This window comes from Corvus kubaryi, unplaced genomic scaffold (assembly GCF_017639235.1).
Source record: "Corvus kubaryi isolate FWS band 111438036 unplaced genomic scaffold, C.kubaryi_AGA036_p1.0 split3-73, whole genome shotgun sequence".
Taxonomy (NCBI): Eukaryota; Metazoa; Chordata; class Aves; order Passeriformes; family Corvidae; genus Corvus; species Corvus kubaryi.
In genome coordinates, this window is record NW_024582091.1 from 41,849,938 (window position 1) to 41,862,786 (window position 12,849).

Below are 12,849 nucleotides of genomic sequence, written 5' to 3' on the forward strand. Positions count from 1 at the left end.
CTTGGAGGCAGGGCTGTATCTTACTTGTCCTGTATGCTGTGAAATGTGAAATCCCATTATTTGGTTTTGGAATTACTAAGATGTGAGAAACTTGCATTTAATTTCAGTTTGTGTATGATGTCCTTTTTTATTTTTTTTAATGAGGTCTGATGCCTGCTTATTTCAAGTGGCATAATTTCCCAGGTTTTTGTTTGTCTTTTTTTTCTGTTTCCAGTATAGTTCAGCATAAAAAGAAAGATAAAACAATATTTACAAAAGGTTTGCATGGTTCTGCTGGGATGTTTAATTCTGGTGTAATCTACCTGTCCTATGTATCTACTTCTCCATCTGTAGCCCAGTAGTGGCAAACTGAATTGGGTTATCCCTGATAATGGAGTTTTTCTTTGTACTTCCCCATTTTTGGATGTAATTTTAAAAAAAAAATCTTGCAACTCATCTGATGGGTGGATTCGAGGAGAGATGAGCGCTTTTTTTTTTTTTTTTTTTTTAAATAGTACAAACAAAATAAAAAAAGAAGAGGAAAAAGCCTAGTTCAACGAAAGCTTATGACGTGATTCTAGAATGCATAACCCTGGGCAAAAAGGGCCAGTTATTGGAGTAGTTCTTGAGTAACCTAATTGTTTGATAAGGATCCTTGCCTGTTTAAGTTGTTGGTTGTTGGAAATACTCCATTTCTAAATTTGTGCCTTATTGCATACCCTAAGGTATGTGTACAACCCACTATAATTGCAGAGTTTATTATTTTATTAATGAGAGCTGTGATGATGTGTTGGCTCATGAATTCCCTCCAGTCCAGGTATGGTCTCCTAATTGCCCAGGGTTCTGCGATTCCGTCATTTGTTCTGGGGATGGTGATGGGGAACACAAGCAAATACTTTACAAGCATGGTTTACCAAACTCAGACCCCGCCCTAAAGCCTGAGTTTAACACGCACGTAATGAATAACAATAGAAGCGGCAGAAGGAAATTCTTACTCCATAATCCTGAGTACCTGAGACTTTGCCAGCTGGAAGGAGAGGGCTGCACACCTTGCTTGGCCTTCTTAACCATAACAGAGCACCCCTTAGTACTTCTTTGATCTGGGTCTGCCTCTGTGCCCAAGTGGCTGGAAGACGCTCACTTCATTTGCTGTAAGGCACAAAACGGTGAGCAAGCATCTGGCGTGCAGCAGCAGCTCCTACTTTTCATGTGCCTCAGGGGCAGCAGGCGTACCAGGGTGCCTATTCCCATGTTGTGGAAACTACTTCTGTCTTCCGATCCTAGATCCACAGTACAAGAGAAGGGAGCAGCAGGAGTGGAGGTGTGGTCTGTGGTGTAGTCGGGGAAATCCAGTCTACTGTGTCTGTAACTCTGGAGACAAAACTTTCCCGTAAAAAGTCATGGCAAAACACCACATCCTCTAACAACTAGCACTTGCTCTGCAGTGTGGCCCAGCTTTCCTGGTATGCTGTAAACCTCTGACCCCGGGTTTGCAAGATTTGGGGATCTCTCTGAGGACGTTGTGGCTTCTCGGGTAACCCCAGCCCACAGCCTGGGGGGACAGCAATTCCCACTGAGCGTGTCACAGGCTGCCTCCTTACTGTGGTGGCTGGTACAGTTTTCCACAGCTTCTGAAACTGCTCATTACAGAACTTGGCTCTTCTACAGGGGCTTTTCATAGCTGTAGCCCCTGTGGCTTGATGCAGCATGCTTTTCTGGAGGAACAGATGGTATATTGCGTAGAAAGTTACTGTATTTTTGTATCACTGGTTTGTATTTATTTATGTCGCTCTTCATCTTCCTTTCTTTTTTTTAAGGTGTGCATATAGGGCAAGTGCTAACTTGGAATCAGTACTGGATTTGCCTTGGATATATTTAACATTATATTTGTGTGTGAGTGCGGTATTTTACACTGAGTAGAGTGTGCCCTCTGAAGTTTTAGTGAACAGATTTTCATCATTTGGATTGAAATTAGTTCAAAATACTGCAAAGGGAAAAAAGAAGTTTTCCCTTAAAAGTAAGATGATCTTTAAAAGAAAAAGTCATCTTCTTAAATAAGCTTTGTACTCATTGAAGTAGGTTTAGTTTTTAAGTCAGTAGATGTGTTTTCTGTATCTAATCTTTGTTTTTTTAATTGATATCATCTGGTCAATTTGAGTGAAAATGCTATTCCCATAAGAAAAATATTTATTCTAAATATTATTGTTGCCTAGGATCTTGTTGAATTCATGAGGTACAGGAGCAGTCAAGTTGATTTAATATTTTTAACATTTTTAAAGTGTTTTCTCTTTGTTTCCATGAAAGCAGTTTAAATAAGTATTTTAGCAATTGCTTTTGGTTTCTAGAAATTAGGTTACCTATTGTTGAAAACTTCAGGTTCTTATACATGGGTTTCAGATCTGCTTTGTCTTGATTAGACATTTGAAATAAAATATAAATACTTGAGGAAGCCACAAAATAAGGGTTCCCTTTTCCCTTACTTAACTTCCAGTACTTAATGTGTTTTCCCTAAAGAATCTCCATAAGCCATTACTTACAAAAGATAGTTACAATCACAGGGTTTTGGTACCACTTAGCCAAATCACTTTTATTTATTAACCGCTAATGTGAATATATATTATTATACATCTAGATGTCTCTATTATTTTGTATCTATACACTCACACGTGCCCAAGTGTATGTATATAAATACATACAGACACGCCACAGACACATATACACTCCCACACTACGTCTCTGCGGACACTCACACACATCTGCACCACATGGAATCATCCCATTTCAAGTTTAGTGTTTTCATCCTAAACCCAATCCTTACTGTATCATGAGAACATTACTCTTGGCAATGTGGAATTTTCCCTGTAGCTTCTGGATGGGAGGCTGCTCGTCCCTGTGCCTGAGGACCCCCTTAGGTACCTGGCATGAGAGACCAGTGCTGGTGGCAGTGTCCTCCTGGGGCAGGAGACCATGGCACGGGGCAGCTGAGTGCAGTAAATGAGAAGACAAAATGATGGGGAATACTTTGGGAATTTCTAATTGCTGCCACTGCACTGGTGGTTGGATCATGCCCTTCAGCAATGGGCAGGCTCTCCTCCTGCATTCTGTGTACTGCTGTATTTAGGCTGACCACCAAGTTCACATTGAAAAACAAGTTGTCCATCCCCCCCCACCCCTTATGTTTTTTGCCACACAGATTTTGAAGATAAATAATGACCTTCTATCAGGTGTTTTGGCAGCTTGGATTTTGTCATCTTTGTTTGCCTTTGGTGCAGGATATTTTAGTTATCTGCTTGTAGGATCATTTGAGAGAATTCCCTTAGTGATGTGACGATTCAACAACAAAAAATTTCAAGATAGTGGCTTTTCCACTTGCACTTCTCTTCAAGTGGAAGTGAAAGAATTATAAAAACCTTGAACATAATTTGAATTCCCCACACTGTAGTGGCTTTGTCAAAAGTATTGCACGGATGGGTTGTAAAGGGTAAAAGTGTAACTGAGTTTGTGGGGATCAGTAAAGGTGTTAGATATTTTGTAAGTAGCCAACTTTAAGGGTTGTTTTCCATATGTATTTGTACCTACCACAACCAATATCTGTTTTGGAGTGGAAAGGCACGTGTTTTCATCAGCGTAGCAAGGGCATTGTCAATGAGACCAGGTCACAGTTTGCTTCTGTCTCTTTAAGTTTCAAATTTTTAATGAATAAAACCCAGCACAACAGCTGCAGTTCTTTTAAAAATATTAGGGTTGTATTTGGATATTGCAGAGACCATATTGCACTTTCTCACCTCAAACCATGGCAGGGATGGCTTAATATTTTTGTCAACAAATGGAACAGTAAGATGTAATTACATGAAAATTAACTCTCAGGATGTGGATGGGTGTGTGACCCCACTGCTGTTGCTTGTTATATTCTGTGTTCTTTAGCAGACACCGTGTTGCCACAGGCAGCCATAGACATGTGGGAAATGCCTGTTGTGATACGGCACGGCGGTGCCTGGTGGTTACACAGCCTGGCCCTGTGCTGCTGCTGTGCCATGCGCCAGTTGTCTCAGTATGGTCAGAAGTACAAATTGTTGGTGCATTTCCTTCATTCTTGGATATGGGTCTAAAAATAGTTGGCCAAGTTTATTCTGAGTGAGTGCGGTACCAAGTGGTCAGATTTCAGACAGTCAAATGGCTCTTTTATGTGTTGTTTAGGATGCTGTGCACAGTGGAAGCTTTCTTACAGTACTTTTGAAGGTGTCAGCCCTTTTTTCCTTCTCTCAGGAGAATGTCAGTACTTGCACCCATTGCTTTGTATAATATGGGCTGGATTCTGTTACAGCAACCACAGTTTTAAGGGCCAGATTCTGACCACGCTACTCTGATTGAGCCAATCCAAACTGTCTTTGCTGCAGTTAATGCCTGTGTACTGCAAATCATTGTCAACACCAAAGACTAATTGTCTGCTTATTTTTTTTTATATTGAAAAGAGTCTTGATTATTAGTCCAAGGTTTACAACCTTCAGGTTACAGTCTTCAAGCTAATGTCAGAACAAGAAGCAATAGAGGTTTTATTGTGCTACCTGGGCAGTGAATCCTAGAGATAAGTTATCTTTGAAAAATTTACCTCTAAATGAAAGGGTAGAAAATAACCAAACCAGCTCGTAGCCTTGTAGAATAATGTTTTTGAAAGTATATCCAAAATGTTTAGTTTATAAGTAATTAAAATACTATATTTGACCTTCTTTTAGTAAAACAAGCAGTTTTGGTTAGCTAGTGACACTGTTTATATTCCATGAAAGATACAATATATCCAAGATACAGTCTGGTGATTCCCTAGTTTCAGCTCTGTTACGCTGAATTACTAGGGCTGAAAGACTGGCTTCAGTTCCCGGTGTGACCACAGGGTGGTTATTGCAGAAATAAGGCAAAAATACTCTCTTCAGCCAGTGATGGTAGTATGAGAAGAGAATTCAGAAGAGCATTTTCCAAACTCCTTGTAACCTTTTTCACTGAGGTTTGTTAAGTACCTCTATTTGAAAAATATCTTCTATCAAGTGGAGCACTGCTACCCAATCTGTCATGTTCAGTGTATGCTGGGACGTGCTTATTGTGGAATGACTGTATTTATCATTGTGTTTTAACATGTTGTTCAGAGACTATCAAAAATGGGTCTAGAGTGTGTCTCATGAATGAGAGTGTACTGTAAGCCTGTGCATCCCTCTGCCCCAGTAGAAGATCAGCTATAACCAAAGCATTTCCTACAGGTGGTTGTTCAGAGTGCACTTTGAAGCTTCCAGTGGTGGGTGGAGATTCTGAAACCTCCCGAATGGTCTCATTTGGATTCTTGACAACACTTTCAATTTAAAAAGTCTTTCTAATGTTTAACTTAAGAAGGTAGTAATGGTGGGTAGGACTGCATTCCAGATTCCCTCTGTGCTTGCCAGCTATACTGATTTTCTTACGTTTAGATGGACAGCCTAGGTGACAATCAGTTGCCAAGTGTTGGACATCCATGTGCCACTACCCAACTCCTGCATCCTCACCCTTTTCCTTAAGCTGGGACCTTACCTGCTTCAGAAAGACAGAGGCAAATTTGAAAAGGAGCATCTCTGTTCACTCTGCCAGGTTGTCAGCCATATCTGACAAAGGAATCCTGGAGTTTTACCCACGAGTTGTGCCTCTGATGCATTTACAAAACATGTTTTACTTCATGGGATCCAAAGCAATGTAAGGCTCGATTTCCAGATGCTTGCAGGAGTATGGGCTGCAGAAAAAGCTTAGTGCATTTTGATATTGTAATAATATTTTATTCTACTTCTATATTGCAGTAATATTCTTGCACAAGCTGTACAAGAAAAACAAGAGCAGCACGGCTCCTGAGCAAATATTGTTTCTAGTCACATACGATACTTTGCAGCTGAGCTTGGTAACACGCTGCTTAGCTGTTTTGCTATGCAAGTGCAGAGAACACTGTTAGCAATAAAGCCACTGCTGGTTTCTCCTCCAAAACCTACCTCCTTGCAGTGCATTGGAAATGACTGAACTTTGGCCTTCAATCTGCTGACACCCTGAGGGAGCGTAAGTGTAATGACGTCTTTGCTTGTTTCAGCTGCACAACAGGAAACGCTCGTGGCCTCCCCTTCTTCCTGCTCTGAGAAAGTGCTGCTGCCTTTTTTTTTTTTTCCCCCTCCCTTCCCCTGCAGTCGAGTGGGCTGAGACCTAGTTTCAGGTCTGGGCTCGGCAGCCAGCTGGTGCTTGCACAGGCCCCCACTGCTGCTGCCTCCTCCCCAGGGCAGCCAGTTGCCTCCCTATTGCTCTGCTGTGGTGGTGATGCCAGAAGTATGAGCTTTGTTATTTTCTTTTTTGTTCTTCTTTTTTTTTTTTTTTTCCTCCTGGAGAAGTGACTGAGAAGAGAATATAGTTATGTGGCAATGCCTTGCTCCACGGAGCATGTCACTGGACACAGCTGAGCTGCAAAGACCAGGATGGTCAGGTGATGATTTACCTTGGGGAGACCATATCACTACCTTAATGTAGAGGACACACTGTCAGGTGGGCATTGAAGGATCCTGGAATATGGTCCCAATAGTGCTGTATAATGCTGAATATACAGGGCCTGAACAGATTTCTTTGCCTTGCTGCAGTACAGAGGCTGGCTTCTTGCAGAGCATTGACAGGAAGCCTGTTTAACCCTCTCTGGCTGCTGCTTTTACACTTCATAACCAAAGCAGGGATATGAGTAAAAATGGTTATTTGCAAAACACAAGCATTTTGCAGCTGACTCAGGGAGGAGGATTTTATCTCAGCATAGTCATCCAGAACGTTAAAGCAATACAGCATTTTTGTGAGTGAAATTGACTGATTCAGTATTCAACTGTTATTCTCTAATGATTGCGGGGGGAGTGGGTCACTTTTAAAAAAATAAAATACATGTGAACTAGGGAGTTTGCATATTGTGGCATGAGAAGAGACACTGAGTAGTCAAGAGTATGGTATCCTGAATTTGAAAGATTTAATTAACTTTGAATGTAAACAGTGCTGGTGCAGTGGCTTATTCATTTGTTTAATGTTGCATAGGCATATTATTTAAGGAGCAGCTTTTGTCTGGGTTCTGTAATAAGCAACTTCTGGCTTTACCTCATTAATCTTTTGTGCTACCTAGCTACATAACTGTTGTTTTTAACAAGCTGGAGTTATGTAACATGAATCATGCCTGGCGAGACGCTTGTGAGCAGGAAAAAGCAAGATAGGAAAAGAAATAACGGCACTCAATCTTTTGCGGAATAGGATATGACCGGGTTTTGTGATGAAATGCTGTGTGTTGGTACTCCCAGCTGTACAGACAAGGTCCAGCTATTCATTAGGAGGATGTGTCTTGAAACAAAGTCTTGGGATGGGAATGTTTAACAGATGGAAGAGTGAATTTGCTCAGGCATGAGCAGTTCTTGGAGGGTTTTGTATGCATGGATGCCAAATTCCCCCCACTCCAACCCCCTGCCTTCATTTTCCTCTGGGATAATAAATGGGAAAATTCCCTTAAATGGGCCTGATTACACATGTAAAAGAAAATAACTTGATGAGCTGTGATTGCCCCGTAAAGTGTTATATAAATCTTTTTCCTTCCTTTTTTTAATATGCCCTTGTAGTATCATTAGCCATGTGTGCAACACAACAGTCCTCTGTCTCAAGAGATTTTATGACCAGTTTATGGAAAGTGATTATATGAATGCATTAGAATAAAAGCAGTTGATTTTAAGTTAATTTTTCCTTTAATAATGTTTCCTTGACAATTTTCTCTGCTGTTACTTAGGCTTGATCTTCATAGTCAGGCTGAATTCTTAAGCCTGGGCTGACTTTTTACTTTAAAGGTATGGGTACAAATATTAAATAATAGTACTGTCAGGAAATAAAGGTGCAAGAATAACAGGTTTTCGGGTAAGGAGTAGGAATAATGACTATTTTGGAAAGGACTGGTTTAGCGCTCCTGAATTTCCCTTCAAACTGTCCTGCTCCCTCTCATTTTGACCAAATAATTCTGTATTTTTCTTTTGTCTTATCTATAAATGAAACAGCTGTAAACTGTGGCACAGGGTTATAAAGTCCTGTATTTTTAAACTTTATTGTTATTAACAACAGATGGTCAAAAATGAGTGCTGATATTAATGGTCTTCTACACTGCCATGTGTGCATATGAGCACAGTGGCTGATGGCGCCTTGGTACAGGTGACAGCTGAGATGTTACAGTGACAAGCAATTGCCTCTGTAAGCTGCTGCTGTAGCGAGCACCCGTGCTGATAACCTCAGCACAGAGACGAGGGGATGAACAAGCACAGACGGAAATAAGTATTTTCTCACACAGGAGGCCATTCAGGTCATGGCCAAGGGATGTCGAAAAAGTGCTATAGGGAAGTGGACCATGTTGCTCTTGGTATGTCCTTATTTTCCAAACAAATGCAGGATTTCTCTTGGACCGTCAGTGCAACATCCTTCAGAAGAAACTTGCTTTTTTATGAAAACTTAAATTTTAGCCTTCTGGAGAACTTTTGTTTATTGTACTGAATTGACTTAGTTTTGTGTAGTCACTTTACTGTTACAGCAGCAGAAGCTTAGAGCTGGGAATCTAAATAGCAGCACATGAGGACACCAAGACCTTGTAGGTGGAGAAGGATGTTTTCCTGAACCTGCATGATAAAAACCAAAATTAGAGTTCATCAAATGCTTTATGTTTCTATCAACTCCAATAGTTATTACTTCTGACTCCGTAGTGAGTTTTGTCTGACCAATAGTTATGTCCTTTTGCAGCTCCATGATTTACTTGATGCAGATGAACACTTTACAGGGACATTGTATAAAATTATTGAAATTTTTGTTTGTGCACTTTTCTGTTGTGGTTACTTAGGAGGGTTCAAGTGTCCTTTACTTGAGTGTACTTTACTTGAGTTTCCCGTACTCTTTTGGATGAGAAGTCCTTGTGGCTTTGTTAAGAACCAAGACTTGTAAAGCCAGGAGGGCCAGAGGGAGCATCATGGGACCCATGGGAGTTTCCACCCGTGTTTCGGTAGAGTCGATGAGATGAGCATGGCTGCTGAGGGGCTTGTTGTGGCTTCCTGCTGCCTTATCTTGTCAGGTGAGAGCCTGTGCCTGCTGGCACTGAGGGGTAACCAGGGGTGGGCTGGGGGATGAGCTGGCGGGTGAGCTGGGCTGTGCAGGCACAGGATGGTGCCATGGCAGATGAGCATGGCCCATGGATCAGTGCCCGCGGGGAGCGAGGATCGTTCAGCATGTGCTGTGGGAGGTTTGGGCTGGCCTTGATTCTGGTGCAATTTCTGTTGAAATCTGTGAGTGAGCAGAGTAGGGTAAGCATGTGGCTGCTGGATGGATAAAAGTTGGTTGCCACAAGTGTCATTGATGCATGAACAAGGAGGGGGTGTATCTCTGTGCATGAGCAGGCAGCAGCTTGCTTAGGTGTAAACTCTCACATCCTGAGGTCTTTGAATAGATCTTCAGAGGTTACTACTCCAGATCATAAGGCTCTGCACAGAGGGATTTTTTGCCCTGCAAGTTGCTGTACACAGTTTCATTTTTCTTGCTTTTGTGTTTCTTATTCATTCAAACACTTAAGAGTTGTCAGGTTATCAAGTTGTTCCCATATTGTGGCAAAACTTGAAACAATTACCAACTCAGTTTCACCATTTTTGCCTGTTAAAAAAAGGTGAAATTTAATTTACACTAATTATTTAACCAAATGAGATGCTCAGCATGAAAATGACCAGGTGCAAATTAAGATGAAATAAGTAAAGGAAAAAAATACGCTGCGCATTACATTTTTCGTATTAAGCATTCTATTTGTATTTCATTACCAGTCCATCTGCAAGAAGACTTTTCTTAGCAGATTGAAGCATTTAAAAAAACCTCAAAACAAATTTACAGTAAGACTGATACAAATAAAGAATACATTAAGATGGGAGAGTTTTAAACAAACCTTCTCATTATTGCAGGCTTATTTTCTCTTAACTCTGGTTGTACTGCGTGCCTGGGTAGGGTGTCTGGAGTCATGCAAAGGCCACCCTTTTTCCACATTTTGTTGCTGCAACACTACCTCCCTGGAGCTGCTGTGTGTGTAAAATTGGACCCTAGGTAATACTGAAATTTGTATAATGTGTAACCTGAGTGCGTGCGCAGTCTTAGCTCCTTGTCACAGGAATGGATTTGAGTGCGTTTGCCTGGTTCCTGTGATTGTGCTTGTTGCAGTCCTGCTGCTCCTCAGCCAGTCCCATGTGAACCTGTCACTGCTTTGGGAGAGGCAGATCACGAGTCACGATGGTTCCACTGTTCGTGGGGATGAGAAGCAAAAGCTTTTGTTCAGTTGTAGACAAGGCTGGCCATGGGATTGTGTTGATTGCACCAGCAGTCTCACCAAGGCGAGTTCAGCACCATAGTGGTGTTGCCATGGTGCGTGTTTCTTTCAAAGCACCAATATAACACCTTTCTCTATTGCAGAGAACGGGTTTCACCCTGCAAAAATATGTGTGCTGTCTTTCTGTACCTTGGCAGGCTCTGGTTTTGAACCTCCCCAAACTTCAGAGATGTTTGTAGCAAGGTTTACTTTGTGAATGCAGTTGTTTTTTTGAGTGCATCATGAAAGAGTTGGTTTATCTGCATGGAGCATGCTTCCTTGTGCAGTTGCCTTCCACGGTGTAGTGCTTGTAGATTAAAATCCTTTCTGTTGTACTTGTGCCAGTTCAATTCCTTCTGCAGCAAGTCCGTTTTCCTGGCATACTGCGTGCAGTAAGGTGCCTGGTTGCATTAGTGAGAAAGAAAATATTTCGCTTCTGCTGATGTGTCACTCTAGTAGATTCAAAATGGTAACGACTATTTTTTTATAACCATTTTGCAAAGATACTCTGAAAACTAGAATAATGCTCACTGCTTCAATGTATATTTTATTCCATCTGAAAAACCGCTTTAAATACATGTGTTTGCACTTGGAATTTCAATGCTTTGCATCAGAACTAGAAATGACATCACATGCATGGAGTAGACCTTTAAGTTTATGGTGGCATTTTCCTGTCTGTGACATGTGATCACACAAGCTCAGCAGTACACAGCTGATTTGATGTATTTACTGTAATTCTCTACCTAAGGAAGTACGGTCTAGTGACTAGCAGGCTGGGTGGGGAATCAGTACCCACAGCTTCAATTCCTGGTTCTGCTACACAGTTCATGAGTTTGGGGCAAGAGTCACACCACCTTACACTGATTTTCATGTGAGTTATATTCATAAATATGAGTGACACACAGCAATATCACTGTTGTCCAGTGTTCTCTTTATGTCGGTTCCGCTTCCTTATCTTACAGAGATGTCCTGTAGACAGATGCTGTATTCTGCCATTGATCCATGGGGAGCCAATAGGGGCTGCAGGGTTTGAGCCTTAATTTTAGTTTGTTTGTTTGTGTCTGTTTTTAAGTGACCATTCTCAGAGAGACCAATAGCTGTACCATTTACTATGGGCACCTCTGCTCATGGTATTCATGGTATTAAACATAGAAGTCACTGCAAAAGTCAGGCTACATGTGGCTTTGGAGTCCAGTTCTATCTCCTTTACTTAAGAGGAAAAATAGCCTAACTAAGGTGCAGTCAGCAGCCAAGGCATGAGAGAAATGCAGCACAAATATCTGCCAGATAAATCTGGTGCTTGATTAGCAAAACCCCTAAGAGAAACTTTAATTTCAGGCAGATTCCTAAGTCATAGTGAAATCACTGGGTCCTACACATTCTTCTGAAGTTAAGTATACGGTAATATACTTTGTGAATAGAAATGGCTTATTGAGCTGGAGCCAGCGTGGGGAATTTTGGGACTCCTGCTGTTCTGCTTACAGTGTTTTGCAGGAGAATTTAAGGGTGTAGAATGACACCAACTGGATTCACAGAACAATCTGCTCCTGTTCCCGTGAACTCCAAATTATTTTCCTTCTCACATGCAAAGTTGTATCGAGAGCTGCATTTAAAAACCCATCTGTTGTCCATATTATATCAATAGGAAGAAAAATTTTAGACTTCTAAAATATTCTGGTTATGTGTTCCATCCTGCTGTCATCTGTCTTTCAACTACAAGCCATTTCTTGTAGTTGCACTTACTTGTAGCTACTCAAATCTTTTCCCTTAAACCAGCAGATGAAACTCTGAGTTACCTAAACTGCAGAGATGGAAGCAGGATGCTACAAACTGGTAGTGGAAAGAAATGACTGCTTTCAAAATATGATGCTTTTGATAGCATAAAATAAATAAGTATAATATTTGTTTTCTTATCAAGTATGGAAATGAGTAATAAATTACTTCAAAAGTTGTTTCATCATATTTTTCATTACACAGTATATTTGAAGTATCATCAACATCTACGTTTTGATATAATTCATGACACAAATATGCATAACAAAATACAGCCTTTAAAAATTATTATTTTTTTAGTTTTTAAAGCAAAATAAGATTATAATTTCAGTGCTGCTGGTTATAATTTTATAATTCACCTGCTGCTGATCCAACTTTCCTGTGTTGCAGTGGCCGTAGCATGAATGTAATTATTGGCAGACTGCTTTTCAAGAGGACAGCAATGAAGTTAATCAGTGGTGTTTATTTTCATTTTGTTGTTACATTTTGCTGAAACAGCCAATTGTGACAGAAAGAGAGAGACAGTATTGTATTATTTTGGGTTTGGAAGTTTGTCTTTGCAACAGTAATGAGTACTCAGGGGTGTGTGTATGTGTATTTTCTTCTGCAACAGCTCCCAGGCTTTTCTCTCACCATTTTTAAAGCAGTATCTTCTAACTCAGAGCTTCAGGATTTTTCCAATGCTGCACTGTGTCCTCTCTAGAAAACTCCATGGG